We start from the raw sequence: 19,698 nt of genomic DNA, 5'->3' as shown, positions 1-19,698 counted from the left end.
TTCTTCTTCTTCTTCTTTCGGCTATTCCCGTCAGGGGTCGCCACAGCGGATCATCTGTTTCCATCGGTTTCTGTCCTCTGCATCGTCCTCCGTCACGCCCACTGCCTGCATGTCCTCTTTCACTGCGTCCATGAACCTCCTCTTGGGCCTTCCCCTCCTCCTCTTTCCTGGCAGCTCCATCTCCAGCATCCTCCTCCCAATGTACCCCACCTCCCTCCTCCGCACATGTCCATACCATCTCAGTCTTGCCTCTCTCACTTTCTGTCCAAACTGCTCAACATGGGCGGTTCCTCGGATGTAATCGTTCTTTATCTTGTCCAGCCTTGTCACTCCCAGAGAGAAGCGTAACATCTTCATCTCTGCCACCTCCAGCTCTGCCACCTGTCTGTTTGTCAGTGCCACCGTCTCTAGACCGTACAGCATGGCTGGTCTCACTACCCTGCTGTAGACCTTTCCCTTCACTCTCGCTGGTACCCTTCTGTCACAGATCACCCCAGTCATCCTTCTCCACCCGCACCACCCCGCCTGCACCCTCTTCTTTACCTCCTTGCCACAGTCCCCACTACTCTGCACGGTTGACCCCAAGTATCTAAACTCCTCCACTTTTGGTACCTCTACTCCCTGCATCTTCACCCCCCCTCCATCTTCCCTCCCGTTCACACACATATACTCTGTCTTACTTCTACTTATTTTCATCCCTAATAATAATTATAATAACATTATTACTAGTTTGAAAAGTAATAAAGGCACGCTTCAATATTATAATACATATTCATTTGTTGCAATATGTACAGATTCCAAATAGACCATCTGCTCCGTTCTGCCGAGTCGCCGCGTGCGCAGCGCCCCGTCATACATGTGCATAGCATAACTCTCTAACCGGCTGAGGAGGAGCTATTACTACAACTGCGGTTAGGCTTTGTAGGGCAGAATAGTGCGGCCAGAGACCAGACAGAGAAGAGCACCTCCTACCACTGGTCCTCCAACACCAGTTCCAGCCCCAGTCTCCCATCCAAGGAGTATCTATCCACAGCCAGACTGGAAAGTCAGTGATGTAATGTATCTGTATCTGTTGGTTTCCCCACATCCACTGTGATGTTGGTGTATAGCGCTTCTTCCTCGATTTTGACTACTTTGTATGAGAAGGAGTTGATGCCATCTTTATGCATGGTCTCTCTGGTGTGTCTGATGAGCTCAAGACCGTGTGGGTTTACCGGGTTCAGCTTGTCTCTGTTGTGTCGGATCATCCTACATTTCCCCAGTGTTCCTTCGGGCCGCGAGATGGACATGCCTTTGGAAATGATTCTGTTGTACATATCGTCGTCCTCGCCTCCCCAGCCCCAGTAGTTGTTGGAGAAGCCATTGACCTTCTGGAACTGTTGCTTACTCAAGGAGTAAACACCTCCATATGATTGAAAATTAACCAACTTAAAGTCAAACTTGTCTATTAAGACGGAGAGATGGCGAGGTTGACTGAAACACTTGTACGTGTTGCGGTCGTCCATGGGGATGAGGTCCACATCGTTGAAGACAAAGCAGTCGTAGTCGTACTCCTTTAGCGCTTCGGTGTAGCCCGCATTGAGAAGCTTGGCTTTGTTGAAAATCTCGTCCCCGTCCTGGTTGATGACGTAGACTCCGTAGTCGAGCTGCTGCCGCTGCAGGATGGGGTGCAGGTAGTAGAGCCAGTACTTGAGGTGTTCGTCTCGTTTGCGGAAGGGGATGATGACGGCCACTTTCTGCTGCGCCTTGCAGTCCGCAGGCTGGAAGCGGCCGCCCGCCTGCACATTTGGGTTTTCCTTCCTGACTTGCTCCAGGTTGACCGGAGAGCTGAACTCCACCCCCAGAGGACCCACCAGCAGAGGAGATGTTTCGGGACATTTCTCCAGCTTTTTGGTACTTTCCGCAACTTTCACTTCCTGCACTTGATCTTTGGCTTCTTCTTGCTGCGTGTTGGACTGCTGCTGGTTCTGTACAAGGGCGAACATGAGGTCATACATGTAGAAGATTAAAATGAGCGAGATGAGAAGTAAAACCAGAAGCTTACATGTTCTTTTGAAATTCGGCATCTTGACCAGTGTAGGGAAGTTGTAGCTTCCTCTTAATTTGTGCTGGATTATTTAGATCGGAACTCGCGACAGATGACCGATAAGAACCACGGCGATGTCTTTCAAGCTTTGCAGCAGATCGAGTATGTGGCAGTTGAACAGAGAATCAGAGAGAGAGATATCTTCTTCTTCTCTTTTGTTTTACGGCAGTTGGCATCCAAGATGTTGCATTACCGCCTCGAGAGAGAGATACTGAAACATCGCTTATTTATATCCTGGCATGTATGACATCACCGCTGACATCACAGCAGCAACTGACATCACCGATGAGATGACATCACCACAGCAACTATGACATCACCGATGAATCACAGGTGCACCTGCTGTGATGTCATGCTGCAGTGACACCATCGTTAGGTCGCTGGTTTGAATCCGGCCCGTGGGTGTTCCCATGTGCATGGTTTCCTTTTCTACAACCAGCCTTTCTTGAACTAATTTAAGCCGCCCTACAATAGAGTAAGAGTGTAATTGCTCAAGTGACATCACTCACTGATGACACTGCTCGAGTGACATCACTGATTACATCGAGTGCTCTGTGACATCAGTGTCATATCATCAGTGATTTATGGCAGACAGTGATGTCATGACATAGTGACATCATCAGTAATGTCATAACTCCTTCGCTGCAGAGAGTATGCGTGCCGGTTGCATTGTAAACATCGATAAACTGGAAACTATGAATGGAGTTTGGCAACATTCAGCAGCTACACTGCAGCGAGTGTGGTCAACTTCACTTACATGCTCATGCCGACCTAGCCTGGGTAAACCCAGCCTTCAACGTGACGTCACAGGCTATGCCTGTATCGTAAGTTTCGTGACTCAGCACATAGAGGTCACGTGGAGGCTGGGTTTACCCAGGCTAATGCCGACCAGGTGGTCTGCTGGGTTGACAGATAGCTCAGGACACCACACCTCTGTGCGCACTGCAGAGCTCAGGACACCACATGCTTGTGGGTAAATAGCCTGCTCTCTGGCTGCATGTCAGCAGTGATTGTGGGTTTCCAGTGATGGACAGGATAGACACCACTGACTCCCACTGTGTTGTGTTGTGCTATGGCGATGTCATTATTGTCCTGTAGTAGAGATGCTCCGATCAGCTTTTTTGAGGCCGATCACCGATCACCGATCACTGGAAGCAGTATCTGCCGATCCCGATATGGCCGATCACCGATCACCGTGTCCATCAATTCAAGCCTTCTATTTATTGTGTCGCATTATTCATATATTTAATTATTCTTAACAACATCGACATTGTATATTAAGTATTAAAATTAGGAGATGAGAAAGTATCATGAATTGACAACCGTTTTATTAGTTTAAACCGACACTCTCTTAGAGACAACTTGGAGCTTACAGAGTAGACTGTATACTGTAGCTTTCCTGTGGAAAAATAAATAGTCTTATAAAACAAAAAATATAATACTATGTACACAACATGTGCACCAACACAGCTTGGAACATGTCAGGCTTTATGCTCAAACGATGTTGACATTAGTTAACGTTAAGTAGTCATGTGCATTTATAGCCTATACTATTTCCCCGACGAACGTTATGCAGACTGCAGCTGTTTGATATGCGGGCGGTCGTGTATCGTTCCAATTTTAGTAGGACACCATATCGATCTGCCCGCCCACCATGCGAGTGCACCTATCCTCCCTGCTCAGCGGACTAGGAGAAGGAGGGAAGTCTTGTTGTTGAATGAATTTGTTCATCATACAGTAGCCTATAGGCTACACTAACCTATGAAAATATTCATTTGGGCTAGGAGGAGCAGGAAATCCCTCCGCTCGCCTTTCAATGCGGGAGCGGGGGATTTCACCTGAAAGTACAGAGCAGCACGGTAATGTGGCCGTGCTGCTTGGCTCGTGTGAAAGCAATTTCTGTGGCGAGGCGGCTCGCTTTACGGGACTCCTAAACGGCAACTTTTGCGCGATCTGTGTATGAAAGAGCCTGTGAAAGCTGCAGCGATAGCCTCTGCGGTGTGTGACCCAGAAAACTCTTGTGAGTGAAGTACAACTTTGTTCAGGTCGAACTTTTCATCAATAAACTGCGCAGTTAGGCTCAGCATGGACATAGGACAGACACTCGAACTCCAAATGTCAGTCGTGAAGCTGATTGACGTGGTGTTGTCTTTCATAAGGCTCTCGATGTGCTTGTACACAATTTGGTATAATTCCGGCAGGCAAACGTCAGTTAAATATTTACGTCCTGGCAGCGTGTAACGTGGATCCAAGCAGGACATGAGGCGTTTGAACCCGAGGTCCTCCACAACAGACAGCGGCTGCTGATCAAGACATATGAATTCCATTAGCTTTGCATTTATTTCTTTTCGTTTCTTGCTGTCGTTTCAATGTCTCTGTTACAGTTAGCCGAGTTAGTGGCGTTTGGGTTGCTGCACGCTCTTTCGCTGCCTTAGCGCTCGCCAACTTTGTAAACTCCTCAAATTCCTTGACGTGGGAAACCTTCAAATGTCTTATGAGGTTCGTAGTGTTGAAACTCTTCTGCTGCGTTCCTCCACGCGGTATCTCCTTTGAGCACACAATGCAAACGGCAAATTTGTTGTCCTTCTCCAACAAGTTGTAAAATTGCCAGACAGGCGACGCCATGTTAGCTGCTGTGCTGTTTGTTCTCGCCCAAGCTGCTTTCGCTATAGAGAGAGTGCGACTTCCAAACACTTTTTCGCCACTACCACCACGCCCCCTAAGGAAACTTGGGAGCCAATGAAGCTTCATGACACGGAGAGACAGCCAATCACAAGCTGCCCTTTAGGAGACCGGAAGAATACTACTTGGCAGCCTGGGAGTGCACTATCTAGACAGACCCTGATTGGATGATGTTGCAAAAAATGTGCCTCGCGACCTGCTTGGAGCACTGAGCCACTACGCTCTCTCAGCCACTACTGTAAAACACCCTCCCTCCTCCCACCCTCCCTCGCTCCGGGGGAAAAATGGCGGCGATTGAGCCAGAAAGACAGTCTGAATGAAATTGAATGTAACGTTCCCAATTCTATGTATTACATTCTAAAAAATTAACGGCAACATTTTGGAAGGCTAAGCCACACAACTAGCTCGTTGTAATCTAACATCATGCTTCAAAAGATGGAGATGGCTGTGTTACGACGATGAGGGTAAGGACTCAAAACGGTCTCCGCTGATAAGACACGGAGATCTCTGTTACAGGCAGGCGCTACGCCTCCTCCTGGTTGGTAATTAAACATTAAAACACCTGCGGCTTATAGTCCAGTGCGGCTTATATACAGTATGTAACAATCATTCAATTTAGCTGCTGCGGCTTATATTCAGGTGCGCCTTATAGTACGGAAAGTACGGTAATTCAAAATGGGAACAATTTTTTTTTTTTTTTTTCAGTATATTCACCTTATGTAGCCACGCCCATTTGACCCGGTTGTGTGGTCGTGTGACGACTTCTGGCAAAAAAAAAGAAAAAGAAAATGGCTGGCTGCTCCAATATCATCTAACTCTGAATTAACTAATAATTTAGCCAATTGTATGTAACATACCAAATAAAAGCAAACGGCAATGTCTAAGAATGCAACGCCATGTAACTGGCTCGTTAATTCTCGCATTCCAGGGAATTACGTTAACGTCTGCGGGTCTTATAGACGTAAGTGGCTCGAGCTGCGCTCGGAGGAGAGAAAACCTTCTGAAGCTTTCTTTGTTGGAGTCCAGGTATGTTTTACATGAAAGTGTTCGTCATTGTCGACGATAACGTTATCTGACCTGGCTAACAGTCGATACTCCGCTTGCTTGCTGTGTACCGAGCTCAAAGTAGTAGGCTACAGTACGTTCTTTGTTTTACCCCCTGCACTGTCTGCTACAAAAACTACTCTCTTCCTCGACGTTCTTTTATACTTCACGCCGTGACCGCCGGTAGTGTTAACACGACCCGGAAGAATTTGGCCCATTGCAGCGAACATAAGGTGAATATAACCAACAAATGAGTAAACATGGATGCTACACTACATCCTATTCTTTCAAACGTGTGTGTGTGTGTGTGTGTGTGTATTGATTTCCCTGATTTGTCGGCACAGAGAAAGCCATCTGCGCTGACTCAGCACGGGGCCTCAATTAAGAAGATGCTGCTGAGACGGCGAGCAGAGAAAGAGAGGGGGCTTGTGGGTAAATAGTCTGCTCTCTGGCTGCATGTCAGAGGCGGCGAGCAGAGAAAGAGAGGGGGCTTGTGGGTAAATAGTCTGCTCTCTGGCTGCATGTCAGAGGCGGCGAGCAGAGAAAGAGAGGGCGCTTGCAGGGAGTTCCCCAAGCCCCGGTAGCCGGCGATTTCTCCGCCTACTGGCCTCTGGCCTACCGGTTACTTTATACACTGCAATTTTTTTTTTTTTTTTTTTTACAGTGCACCTGAACGTACAAGATACCCGCTGAATAAGTGTCCAAATGTTCATGTCATTCTGGCCAATACTCCACTTCTGTTATAACATTTCAGTCTGGAATATGGAATCTCTTTCAATAATCGTTATGACTAAAAGGCTAAAAGCCTTTTAGTAAGGCCACTTACTGATACTTATGCTTAAATTAACCCACTCATATTCTGGTTTATTTCTAGAAAACATTTTGGCTAGTGGAAATTCTAATTGGCTGGTAACTTCTACCAGCCATATTGGCAGGTAGTCAAAAAAGTTAATTTCAAGCCCTGCAGGGAGAGCAAGTGGTGACATAGTGAGAAAAGGATCAAATATTGGTGTTTAAGACTGAATAATGACATCACAACTGTTAATTTAAAATGAGTTATTCCTCTAAACCTGACTTCAAATGCCCCAGATTTGTCTGCGTCGGCGCCGTTTGGCCCCCAACCCTCAGCAAAATCTGGCCCTCTGGTAGCGAGGACATTGTTTTGTGGCCCTCTCTATCATCAAAGTTCCTGGGTTACGGCATGACAATATTTGTTCGGCCCCCAGCAACAATCTGGGTTTCTCATGTGGCCCCCCATGAAAAATAATTGCCCACCCCTGATCTAGCCTGTTAAATTGGTTCTCAAAGTGAACCAGATTCATGCATTTTAGTTTAAAATGTACACATTTTTCTTACAGGGGGCATGGCCCCCCGGACCCCCCAAGAGGGTCCAAGCAAGGTCCACCCACCACAATCTCTCCAAATCCTGTGGGGAAACATAGTTATTAGTATTTTCTTTGTTCTTAAAAATATACATTGCCTGTTTGTGTTTTGCAATATGGATATTGTTTTATTTATAATTAAATTGAGCATTGGGCCTTTATAAGAATGTTCATTTGTATTATTTCAATTGTCACACTCATGGATACATATTTGAGGTTTGTTTATTAATTGGCAAATGGACCACTGGAACAAACGCCTCGAACATGATCCGGCTACTTTTTCAATCTGACTGGCTACTCAAACGTTTGGGGAACTCTCTGGGATGAGTTGGCACCGTTGTGCGGAGTCGCCTCCCTTGGAGAAGCTCTGATGGGCTGTAGCCACTGGCAAGGGGCCTGGAGCGGTAGGTCAGTAGGGCCAGGTAGGGGTCAGGTGATTTCCTGAGGAGTTGCTTTGCTGTGCGCACAGCGCGTTCTGCTGCACGGTTGCTCTGGGGGTACAGGGGGCTGGAGGTCACATGTGTGAAGCCCCAGGCCTGTGCAAACAGCCGGAAGGTGTCGGAGGAGAACTGTGGTCCATTGTCTGTTATTACGTGCAGAGGGACCCCCTGGCGGGCAAACCAGGACTTGATGCACTCCACAACCGCTTGTGAGGTCGTTGACTGCAGTTTGGCAACCTCAATGAGCCTGGTGAAATAGTCAAACATGACGAGATACATGGAATTGTCCAGATGGAAGAGATCTGCCCCGACTTTCTGCCACGGGCCCTCGGGGGTCTCCCCAGGGAGGATAAAGGTGGTTAGGAGCATTGACTCAGGAGAGCGAGGAATCTGCCAGAAGCCAGATTTAGCATCGAGCTTCGTGAAAGATTTTGGCGTCCTTCAGCTGCCGGAGTGTGTACTCAACACATTATGACCCCCCCCCAGGCTAATGACTGTAACCCACGGCTCCCCAGCGTCAACCTCAAGGGCGCCAAGAAAGGCATCTTCTTCCTCTGGGTCTTGTGACACCTCCGACAGCACTGGGTCTTGTGACACCTCCGACAGCACTGGGTCTTGTGACACCTCCGACAGCACTGGGTCTTGTGACACCTCCGACAGCACTGGGCGGGACCTACAGACTGCTGCAAAGTGACCCTTCTTCTGGCACTTCCTGCAAGTTGCCTCTTTTGCGGGGCATGATTGTGTATTGTGAGAGCTCCTGCCACACCACCCACATTGTGGGTGGTGAACCAGACACCACCCACATTGTGGGTGGTGTCTGGTTCGGCACAGCCGACAAATCCCTTATAAACAAACTTCAACGCATCATCAAAAAGGCCTCCAAAATCATTGGTTGTGACCTCCCCTCCCTGGACTCCATCTTCACCTCCCGTACCGTCACCCGTGCAGGCAAAATTGCCAAGGACCCCTCCCACCCAGCACACCATCTGTTCCAGCCTCTACCCTCAGGCAGACGCTTCAGGTCCATCCACCCCAAAACCACCCGCTTCAAGGACAGCTTTTTCCCAACAGCCATACGAACCCTGAACTCTATCGGTCCCCCACTTCCTCTCCCCCCTTAGGCCTCACACCCTCTAAACACCTGTTGGACTGTTTGACTTGTTTGTGTGCTGTATTTATGTATTGTTGGGAAGAGGGGTTAAATGTTAAATGTTAAATGTATTCATGTATGTCCTGTCTCTTGCAGAGCTTCACAGTAAACTGTACTGAAACTAAATACCACCAACCTGGTTGTGTGGCAATAAAAGTATCTTGTATCTTGTATTGCCTTGAAGTGTGAGGTTGGAATTTCTGGCTCCCTGTTGTCGTGATCCGTCTGGTGTGATCTCAGGGTGCTGGTGTTTTTAAATGGATTTCCCTTTGCTGCTACAGCATCCACTGTCTGCTCGATTTGGCCTTCGATCTGAAAGAGGCTTTGTTGTTTCTTGACAGCCTCATTTTGGAGACAGTGTTTTTGCCTTCTCTAATGCAAGACCTGGATCCATTTGCAGCTTTTCAGATAGCTTAGCATCTCTGAGACCAACGACCAATCTGTCTCTAATGAGCTCGTCACGTATTCTCCCATACTCGCAATGTTCAATCAGCTCATATAATGCTTTGATGAAGCTATCCATGGACTCACCCCTCTCTTGAACTCACTTGTGGAATCTGGCACGCTCAAATATCAAGTTGCGCCGGGGGATGAAGTGGTTGGAAAGCTGCGTCTTGATGATGCCATAATCCTTCAGCTGATCGGCCGTAACATCCCTGCATCTGATAATAGACTCTGCCTCTGGCCCCATCGTGTACAGCAGAGTGTTGACTTGCTTCTCCTGTGATTGTTTATCCAAGCCTGATGCCTGCCGAAAACGTTCGAAACGGCTCAGCCAAAGCGGCCATTCCTCTGGGCGAGTGAAGTCAAACTCCGACGGTGGGGAGCTCTGGAAGAACGCTTGTGGTGGTGGCTCCGACATGGTGAAGCTCGGGTGTTGCTCCTTTGTCTTAAATACTTGTAAACTCGCCTAACGCGATCACTGTTTATGTTGAACTACTGCAGCTTTTACGCTAGCTCCAACGTTAGCCTATGCTAACGTCACTGAACGTCTTGCCTGCTAGGCTACTCGGCCGCCGATTACGTGACAAACATTCAGTGCTGCCATTCGCACGCTTACTTCATTCCCTGTTTTACGTGGATCCGCTTGACTACTATTGTGAGCCACTTCTGACACCATGTTGAGTTAGACAGACTCATGACACGTCTGGTCAGGTTGAAGACCCAGTCTAGACTGAGACAAGCTTTATTCTTCCTCGCCCAAAACTCCTGCATCACACAGCTCCAGAACTACTGCAGTGCCCCCTATGGGAGCACTTAATATACAACATCAATTAATCAATCAATCAATCAATCAATCAATCAATCAGTTTAATCAGTTTAATACATGTCCCAGAAGGGCACTTTGGTTAACATCAGGCAGTAGTGGTTATTACAACATCATTACTAGTTTGAGAGTAGTAATAAAGGCACACTCCAGAATTATAATAACATTATTCTTCTTCTTCTTCTTCTTCTTTCGGCTATTCCCGTCAGGGGTCGCCACAGCGGATCATCTGTTTCCATCGGTTTCTGTCCTCTGCATCGTCCTCCGTCACGCCCACTGCCTGCATGTCCTCTTTCACTGCGTCCATGAACCTCCTCTTGGGCCTTCCCCTCCTCCTCTTTCCTGGCAGCTCCATCTCCAGCATCCTCCTCCCAATGTACCCCACCTCCCTCCTCCGCACATGTCCATACCATCTCAGTCTTGCCTCTCTCACTTTCTGTCCAAACTGCTCAACATGGGCGGTTCCTCGGATGTAATCGTTCTTTATCTTGTCCAGCCTTGTCACTCCCAGAGAGAAGCGTAACATCTTCATCTCTGCCACCTCCAGCTCTGCCACCTGTCTGTTTGTCAGTGCCACCGTCTCTAGACCGTACAGCATGGCTGGTCTCACTACCCTGCTGTAGACCTTTCCCTTCACTCTCGCTGGTACCCTTCTGTCACAGATCACCCCAGTCATCCTTCTCCACCCGCACCACCCCGCCTGCACCCTCTTCTTTACCTCCTTGCCACAGTCCCCACTACTCTGCACGGTTGACCCCAAGTATCTAAACTCCTCCACTTTTGGTACCTCTACTCCCTGCATCTTCACCCCCCCTCCATCTTCCCTCCCGTTCACACACATATACTCTGTCTTACTTCTACTTATTTTCATCCCTAATAATAATTATAATAACATTATTACTAGTTTGAAAAGTAATAAAGGCACGCTTCAATATTATAATACATATTCATTTGTTGCAATATGTACAGATTCCAAATAGACCATCTGCTCCGTTCTGCCGAGTCGCCGCGTGCGCAGCGCCCCGTCATACATGTGCATAGCATAACTCTCTAACCGGCTGAGGAGGAGCTATTACTACAACTGCGGTTAGGCTTTGTAGGGCAGAATAGTGCGGCCAGAGACCAGACAGAGAAGAGCACCTCCTACCACTGGTCCTCCAACACCAGTTCCAGCCCCAGTCTCCCATCCAAGGAGTATCTATCCACAGCCAGACTGGAAAGTCAGTGATGTAATGTATCTGTATCTGTTGGTTTCCCCACATCCACTGTGATGTTGGTGTATAGCGCTTCTTCCTCGATTTTGACTACTTTGTATGAGAAGGAGTTGATGCCATCTTTATGCATGGTCTCTCTGGTGTGTCTGATGAGCTCAAGACCGTGTGGGTTTACCGGGTTCAGCTTGTCTCTGTTGTGTCGGATCATCCTACATTTCCCCAGTGTTCCTTCGGGCCGCGAGATGGACATGCCTTTGGAAATGATTCTGTTGTACATATCGTCGTCCTCGCCTCCCCAGCCCCAGTAGTTGTTGGAGAAGCCATTGACCTTCTGGAACTGTTGCTTACTCAAGGAGTAAACACCTCCATATGATTGAAAATTAACCAACTTAAAGTCAAACTTGTCTATTAAGACGGAGAGATGGCGAGGTTGACTGAAACACTTGTACGTGTTGCGGTCGTCCATGGGGATGAGGTCCACATCGTTGAAGACAAAGCAGTCGTAGTCGTACTCCTTTAGCGCTTCGGTGTAGCCCGCATTGAGAAGCTTGGCTTTGTTGAAAATCTCGTCCCCGTCCTGGTTGATGACGTAGACTCCGTAGTCGAGCTGCTGCCGCTGCAGGATGGGGTGCAGGTAGTAGAGCCAGTACTTGAGGTGTTCGTCTCGTTTGCGGAAGGGGATGATGACGGCCACTTTCTGCTGCGCCTTGCAGTCCGCAGGCTGGAAGCGGCCGCCCGCCTGCACATTTGGGTTTTCCTTCCTGACTTGCTCCAGGTTGACCGGAGAGCTGAACTCCACCCCCAGAGGACCCACCAGCAGAGGAGATGTTTCGGGACATTTCTCCAGCTTTTTGGTACTTTCCGCAACTTTCACTTCCTGCACTTGATCTTTGGCTTCTTCTTGCTGCGTGTTGGACTGCTGCTGGTTCTGTACAAGGGCGAACATGAGGTCATACATGTAGAAGATTAAAATGAGCGAGATGAGAAGTAAAACCAGAAGCTTACATGTTCTTTTGAAATTCGGCATCTTGACCAGTGTAGGGAAGTTGTAGCTTCCTCTTAATTTGTGCTGGATTATTTAGATCGGAACTCGCGACAGATGACCGATAAGAACCACGGCGATGTCTTTCAAGCTTTGCAGCAGATCGAGTATGTGGCAGTTGAACAGAGAATCAGAGAGAGAGATATCTTCTTCTTCTCTTTTGTTTTACGGCAGTTGGCATCCAAGATGTTGCATTACCGCCTCGAGAGAGAGATACTGAAACATCGCTTATTTATATCCTGGCATGTATGACATCACCGCTGACATCACAGCAGCAACTGACATCACCGATGAGATGACATCACCACAGCAACTATGACATCACCGATGAATCACAGGTGCACCTGCTGTGATGTCATGCTGCAGTGACACCATCGTTAGGTCGCTGGTTTGAATCCGGCCCGTGGGTGTTCCCATGTGCATGGTTTCCTTTTCTACAACCAGCCTTTCTTGAACTAATTTAAGCCGCCCTACAATAGAGTAAGAGTGTAATTGCTCAAGTGACATCACTCACTGATGACACTGCTCGAGTGACATCACTGATTACATCGAGTGCTCTGTGACATCAGTGTCATATCATCAGTGATTTATGGCAGACAGTGATGTCATGACATAGTGACATCATCAGTAATGTCATAACTCCTTCGCTGCAGAGAGTATGCGTGCCGGTTGCATTGTAAACATCGATAAACTGGAAACTATGAATGGAGTTTGGCAACATTCAGCAGCTACACTGCAGCGAGTGTGGTCAACTTCACTTACATGCTCATGCCGACCTAGCCTGGGTAAACCCAGCCTTCAACGTGACGTCACAGGCTATGCCTGTATCGTAAGTTTCGTGACTCAGCACATAGAGGTCACGTGGAGGCTGGGTTTACCCAGGCTAATGCCGACCAGGTGGTCTGCTGGGTTGACAGATAGCTCAGGACACCACACCTCTGTGCGCACTGCAGAGCTCAGGACACCACATGCTTGTGGGTAAATAGCCTGCTCTCTGGCTGCATGTCAGCAGTGATTGTGGGTTTCCAGTGATGGACAGGATAGACACCACTGACTCCCACTGTGTTGTGTTGTGCTATGGCGATGTCATTATTGTCCTGTAGTAGAGATGCTCCGATCAGCTTTTTTGAGGCCGATCACCGATCACCGATCACTGGAAGCAGTATCTGCCGATCCCGATATGGCCGATCACCGATCACCGTGTCCATCAATTCAAGCCTTCTATTTATTGTGTCGCATTATTCATATATTTAATTATTCTTAACAACATCGACATTGTATATTAAGTATTAAAATTAGGAGATGAGAAAGTATCATGAATTGACAACCGTTTTATTAGTTTAAACCGACACTCTCTTAGAGACAACTTGGAGCTTACAGAGTAGACTGTATACTGTAGCTTTCCTGTGGAAAAATAAATAGTCTTATAAAACAAAAAATATAATACTATGTACACAACATGTGCACCAACACAGCTTGGAACATGTCAGGCTTTATGCTCAAACGATGTTGACATTAGTTAACGTTAAGTAGTCATGTGCATTTATAGCCTATACTATTTCCCCGACGAACGTTATGCAGACTGCAGCTGTTTGATATGCGGGCGGTCGTGTATCGTTCCAATTTTAGTAGGACACCATATCGATCTGCCCGCCCACCATGCGAGTGCACCTATCCTCCCTGCTCAGCGGACTAGGAGAAGGAGGGAAGTCTTGTTGTTGAATGAATTTGTTCATCATACAGTAGCCTATAGGCTACACTAACCTATGAAAATATTCATTTGGGCTAGGAGGAGCAGGAAATCCCTCCGCTCGCCTTTCAATGCGGGAGCGGGGGATTTCACCTGAAAGTACAGAGCAGCACGGTAATGTGGCCGTGCTGCTTGGCTCGTGTGAAAGCAATTTCTGTGGCGAGGCGGCTCGCTTTACGGGACTCCTAAACGGCAACTTTTGCGCGATCTGTGTATGAAAGAGCCTGTGAAAGCTGCAGCGATAGCCTCTGCGGTGTGTGACCCAGAAAACTCTTGTGAGTGAAGTACAACTTTGTTCAGGTCGAACTTTTCATCAATAAACTGCGCAGTTAGGCTCAGCATGGACATAGGACAGACACTCGAACTCCAAATGTCAGTCGTGAAGCTGATTGACGTGGTGTTGTCTTTCATAAGGCTCTCGATGTGCTTGTACACAATTTGGTATAATTCCGGCAGGCAAACGTCAGTTAAATATTTACGTCCTGGCAGCGTGTAACGTGGATCCAAGCAGGACATGAGGCGTTTGAACCCGAGGTCCTCCACAACAGACAGCGGCTGCTGATCAAGACATATGAATTCCATTAGCTTTGCATTTATTTCTTTTCGTTTCTTGCTGTCGTTTCAATGTCTCTGTTACAGTTAGCCGAGTTAGTGGCGTTTGGGTTGCTGCACGCTCTTTCGCTGCCTTAGCGCTCGCCAACTTTGTAAACTCCTCAAATTCCTTGACGTGGGAAACCTTCAAATGTCTTATGAGGTTCGTAGTGTTGAAACTCTTCTGCTGCGTTCCTCCACGCGGTATCTCCTTTGAGCACACAATGCAAACGGCAAATTTGTTGTCCTTCTCCAACAAGTTGTAAAATTGCCAGACAGGCGACGCCATGTTAGCTGCTGTGCTGTTTGTTCTCGCCCAAGCTGCTTTCGCTATAGAGAGAGTGCAACTTCCAAACACTTTTTCGCCACTACCACCACGCCCCCTAAGGAAACTTGGGAGCCAATGAAGCTTCATGACACGGAGAGACAGCCAATCACAAGCTGCCCTTTAGGAGACCGGAAGAATACTACTTGGCAGCCTGGGAGTGCACTATCTCTATATTGAAACGTCTCTGGTAGTAGTTCTTGCAGATTTTGTGTCATTCTGATCGGCCTTGTTTGATCGGCACTTTTGATAACTCCGATCAAAGCCGAAAAAGGCCAAATCGGCCGATTCCGATCAAGTGCCGATCGATCGGAGCAACTCTATCCTGTAGAGTTCACTGGTCCTTGAAAGAAATGGTGAATGTAAGTGAATTAATGTCAGGGTATATAGTCTGTCAATGCCATTACTACATTGGTGTGGATTAGAAGGTATTGACGACACTGATAACGAAATGTGTTACCGGGTCACTAGTTTATGACTTCCATTTCAATGACAATTTGGGCAATTTATATATAACTGCTATTATGAGTTTTAGCATTAGTTATTATGAGTGTTAACATTACAGTAGGCTAAGCCTGGTAGATGAAGGTCGTACTTGGATTTAGGGCTGCACGATATGCAACAAAAAAATTATTAGAGCCCGACCGATATATCGGTGCGCCGATATTGCCGTTTTTTTTTTTTTTTTTTTTTTTTTAAGTTATAGACAGCATGTTGTGTATATTTGATATTTTTTCTTAACTATTTGTTCTATTGTGTTTTTGTATTTCTAGTTATTTATAATTATTAAATTCCCAGTTAAGTTTACTGTTTCATTGCATTGAGTTTATTAATAAGCTGTAAAATATCCTGCCTACATTACATATTTCAATTCATGTCAACTCATATCTTTGTCAAGTGTTTGATATTTGAGGGTTGTTGATGTGGTGCCTCCTCTGGTCGTTAAGGGCGCCTGTTCGGAGGGAGGGGAACTCGTTGGAATAGCGTGATCCCACGTGCTATGTCCTACCGGTGAAGCTTCCCCTGTCAGGTGAAAAGAAGCGGCTGGCTAACTGCCCATGTGGAAGCATGGAGCCAGTTTTCGGCTCTCCCCAGATCAGCAGAGGGTGGAGCAGCAACCAGGATAAATAAATAAAAAATTAGCACTAATGGGGGATAAAAATTTGATAAAAAAAAAAAGAATATCGGCCGATATTATCGGTATCGGAATTTTTTTACTCCCTAATATCGGTATCGGCATCGTCCTCAAAAATCCAGTATCGGTCGGGCTCTAAAAATTATATTGTGATTATACTGACAAATATTGCGATATGATTTTAGTGGGAATGGCAATTTTTGTATTTTATTTTCAATAGGAAAAATATATAAAGATGTGATTAAATTTTTACTGGGGTCTGTACCAAACGTGCATGTTCCCTTACATCTGGATAATATGATTTTGTAGGCTGCTGGCATCTCTCTGTAGCATCACAATGCTTAATTTAATGCTATAGAGACAGTCGGCATGTCTGGGAACGCCCACAAAATGTTAAACGGCTGGCGCGCGAGTGAGGTAAAACCGCCGATATATCTCATGGGCAAAGTCAGGATAATGCTTTTAATATTTTTTCAGCTGACATTCACAGGGGACGGAAGAGAGATTTATTTTTTATTTTTAAATGGCCTTTTAGCCTCTACATAACCCTCTAATTAGTATGTTACTACTTAGTCCTAAGTGACATACAAATGACATACAAAGCCAGATAGAAAAGGTATGATTGGCTGGAGCGAGGCAAATGGCTTTTTGGGAACAATCCAAGATCAGGGGTACAAAAGTGGTGTGAAATATCAAGACGATACAGGATGTAAAACCTGGGTCATATTTACAGAGTCATGTTTCAGGGTGGCATCTGTTTTTAATTCATAGCAGCAAGTGGAGTTTAGTGGGCAGCTGTTCAGTATCTTGTACTAGATGAGGGTGGCATGAGAGAGCTTTGCCATTATCTGACTGCTACCGCCCTCCTGTGGCGATATTGCGACAAGGATCATGAATCCTGTTATTATTATGAGCTTTGATAAACATTTCTTAGAATTTGCCACAGTTGTTAAGAAATAAATATCAGGACATTAAAGATCTGCCACTGGCATATCCCACACACCATGCGTAACTGACAATGCTGCATTTAATGTTGAATATTTTGTATCCACCCTTCTATTGAGAACTTGTCAAACTTTCAGTGGTAGAGATCAACATAATGGGAGCAGATTACTCAATTCTGAATGCATTCTGAATGGTATTTTATTTTCTCAAGAATGCAAAAGTATGGTAAAGGTTGTTGTAGCTTGACGTTTGTACTATTCTCTTCTAATGTTTCCCATTATAACACCGGCACCTGAAAACAGTCCAGTGCCCAACAAATGTCTTTCTTCAAGATCAAACTGCACATTTTTAGAGTGGCCTTTTAATGTGAAAAGCCCAAGGCACACCTGTGCAATAATCATGCTGTTTAATCAGCATCTTAATATGCTACACCTGTCAGGTGGAAAGGAGAAGTACTCACTATCATGGATTTACACACATTTGTGAACCAAATTTGGCAATAGTAAGGCTGTTGTGCGCATAGAAAAAGTTATCTATCTTTTATTTCAACCCTTGAAAAATGGGATTAAAAACAAAAGTGTTGCGTTTATATTTTTGTTCAGTATATTTGCCATGATGAGATGCATACAAATTAGAGCCCGACCGATACTGGATTTTTGAGGCCGATACCAATATTAGGGAGTAAAAAAAATCTGATATCGATATATATATCGGCCGATATTCTTATATTATATATACCGTAAATTCCGGACTATAAGCCGCGGCTTTTTCCCCGTTTTTTGGCCTTTTTTGCCCCCTGCGGCTTATATAACGGTGCGGCTTATCTATGGATTTTTTCCAAAAAAAAAAAAAAATCTCTCTTTTTTAGCACTCTTTCTAACTATAAATCCACTTCTGTTTTAATTTCCTCTCTTGCCCTCTTTTAACAACATAACATAACATAACATAACACAACACAGGTAAGCAGAAAGAAAAAGACGAAGCAAATCACCGCCATGAATGAGGAAATGACTCACCTGCTGGAGGCTGGAGATACACGGCTTGGGCTAAACTTTTACTCCGTGAAACACTATCGATTAAGTCCGACATCGCTCAGAGGTTTGAGCAGCTTGAAAACAAGTTTGAAAACGTGCAGAAGTCCATCCACTCACTCACTAAAGAAAATAAGCGAACAGAGTTTCTAATGCGGAAAAGCGCATCAGCGCACTGGAGGACAAAAACAACACAGTGAGTCCGAAAGTGGATAAAATGCAAAAACAAATCGAACCCCTGCACACGCAGGTTGATGACTTAATCAGCAGGAGTAAAAGAAATAACATTCGCCTGATCAATGTAAAAGAGGGAGCTGAGATTGGTGACATGGACGCTTTCGTGGCAAAATCCTGTGTTACATCCTGGACCTGAAGGAAGGCGAGAAACCACCAGAGGTGGACAGGGCACACCGGGCGCCTCGGCCACGTCCAGACCCCGGCCTGCCACCGAGGGCCATCTTCATCTGCCTACTCCGCTGGCCCGACCGTCAACTCATCCTCCAGGCTGCGGGGAAGAAGCCCCTCACCTGGGAGGGTACGCGCTTTTTCGTCCGGCAGGACCTCTCCGCGTTGGTGCAACAGAAACGCGCAACATACAACAGCATCATCGAAAAGGTTAAAGTCAATGGATATCGCTTTGGCGTACTGTACCCAGCGAGACTCGTCATAACCATTGATGGACAGCGGCGGAACAAGAGCTCAAAGTGAAACTGCCGAATATCTTTTGAGTTGGACTGGTCAATAGTACTGTGAGTAACTAAAATAAAAAAATAAAAAACGGAATTCTCTCTTCTTTAGCACTCTTTCTAACTATAAATCCACTTCTGTTTTAATTTCCTCTCTTGCCCTCTTTTCACCACACCGCGGACACTGTGTGCACTGTAAAAAAAACAAAAAATACCACAATGTGTGATTTTGTCTGGGGATTAGTGACCTGACTTTTGTTTTGTTGAAATGTTAATAAATGGGAGCTTCCCCAAACAGCCATCTCTTTCCCGACAATCCCCTCTGTGCACGAAGCCTTACATATGGTAATTAAACATCAAAACACCCGCGGCTTATAGACCGGTGCGGCTTATATAAGAAAAAAATAGTCACCTTTGAAGGTGCGGCTTATAGACCGGTGCGCCTTATAGTCCGGAATTTACGGTACACATTATATTACACAATTTCTTTGCAATGATCACTCAAATATCAAACACTTGACAAAGATATGACTTGACATGACTTGAGATATGTAATGTAGAGAGGATATTTTACAGCTTTATTGTCCAAAATTACATCAATGCAATGAAACCGTAAACTTCACTGGGAATTTAATAATTATAAATAACTAGAAATAGAAAAACACAAATAGAACAAATATAAAATAACGAGTAAAAAAACTAAAACAAACACAACATGCTGTCTATAACTTAAAAAATACAACAACAAAATATCGTCCGATACCGATATATCGGTTATTGGCCGATAATAGCGGTGCACCGATATACAGTATTGGTCGGGCTCTAATACAAATGTGCATGATGGCTGCTCAAACCAGGTTCTGGTCAAGGGCCTGCTTATATTTCATCTCATATTCATTCCATATTTATTTCTCAGTGTTAAAAA

At 45.9% G+C, this 19,698-nt stretch overlaps 2 pseudogenes across 2 annotated transcripts; both read right to left on the bottom strand.

Annotated features, from left to right (window-relative positions):
- Positions 1-1,046: 1,046 nt before the first annotated feature.
- LOC310780559 (beta-1,4-galactosyltransferase 1 pseudogene) lies at positions 1,047-7,901 on the bottom strand (annotated as a pseudogene). Its single transcript has 2 exons — positions 7,530-7,901; positions 1,047-1,967 (listed from the first exon to the last, which is right to left on the bottom strand). The product of its transcript is annotated as a beta-1,4-galactosyltransferase 1 pseudogene (transcript).
- A 3,374-nt stretch (positions 7,902-11,275) lies between these two features.
- Positions 11,276-12,226, bottom strand: LOC310780558 (beta-1,4-galactosyltransferase 1 pseudogene; annotated as a pseudogene). The gene has a single exon. The product of its transcript is annotated as a beta-1,4-galactosyltransferase 1 pseudogene (transcript).
- Positions 12,227-19,698: the final 7,472 nt, after the last annotated feature.

This window comes from Poromitra crassiceps (genome assembly GCF_964638095.1).
Source record: "Poromitra crassiceps genome assembly, chromosome: 8".
Classification (NCBI taxonomy): domain Eukaryota; kingdom Metazoa; phylum Chordata; class Actinopteri; order Beryciformes; family Melamphaidae; genus Poromitra; species Poromitra crassiceps.
This window is presented reverse-complemented; position numbering and strand designations above follow the sequence as displayed.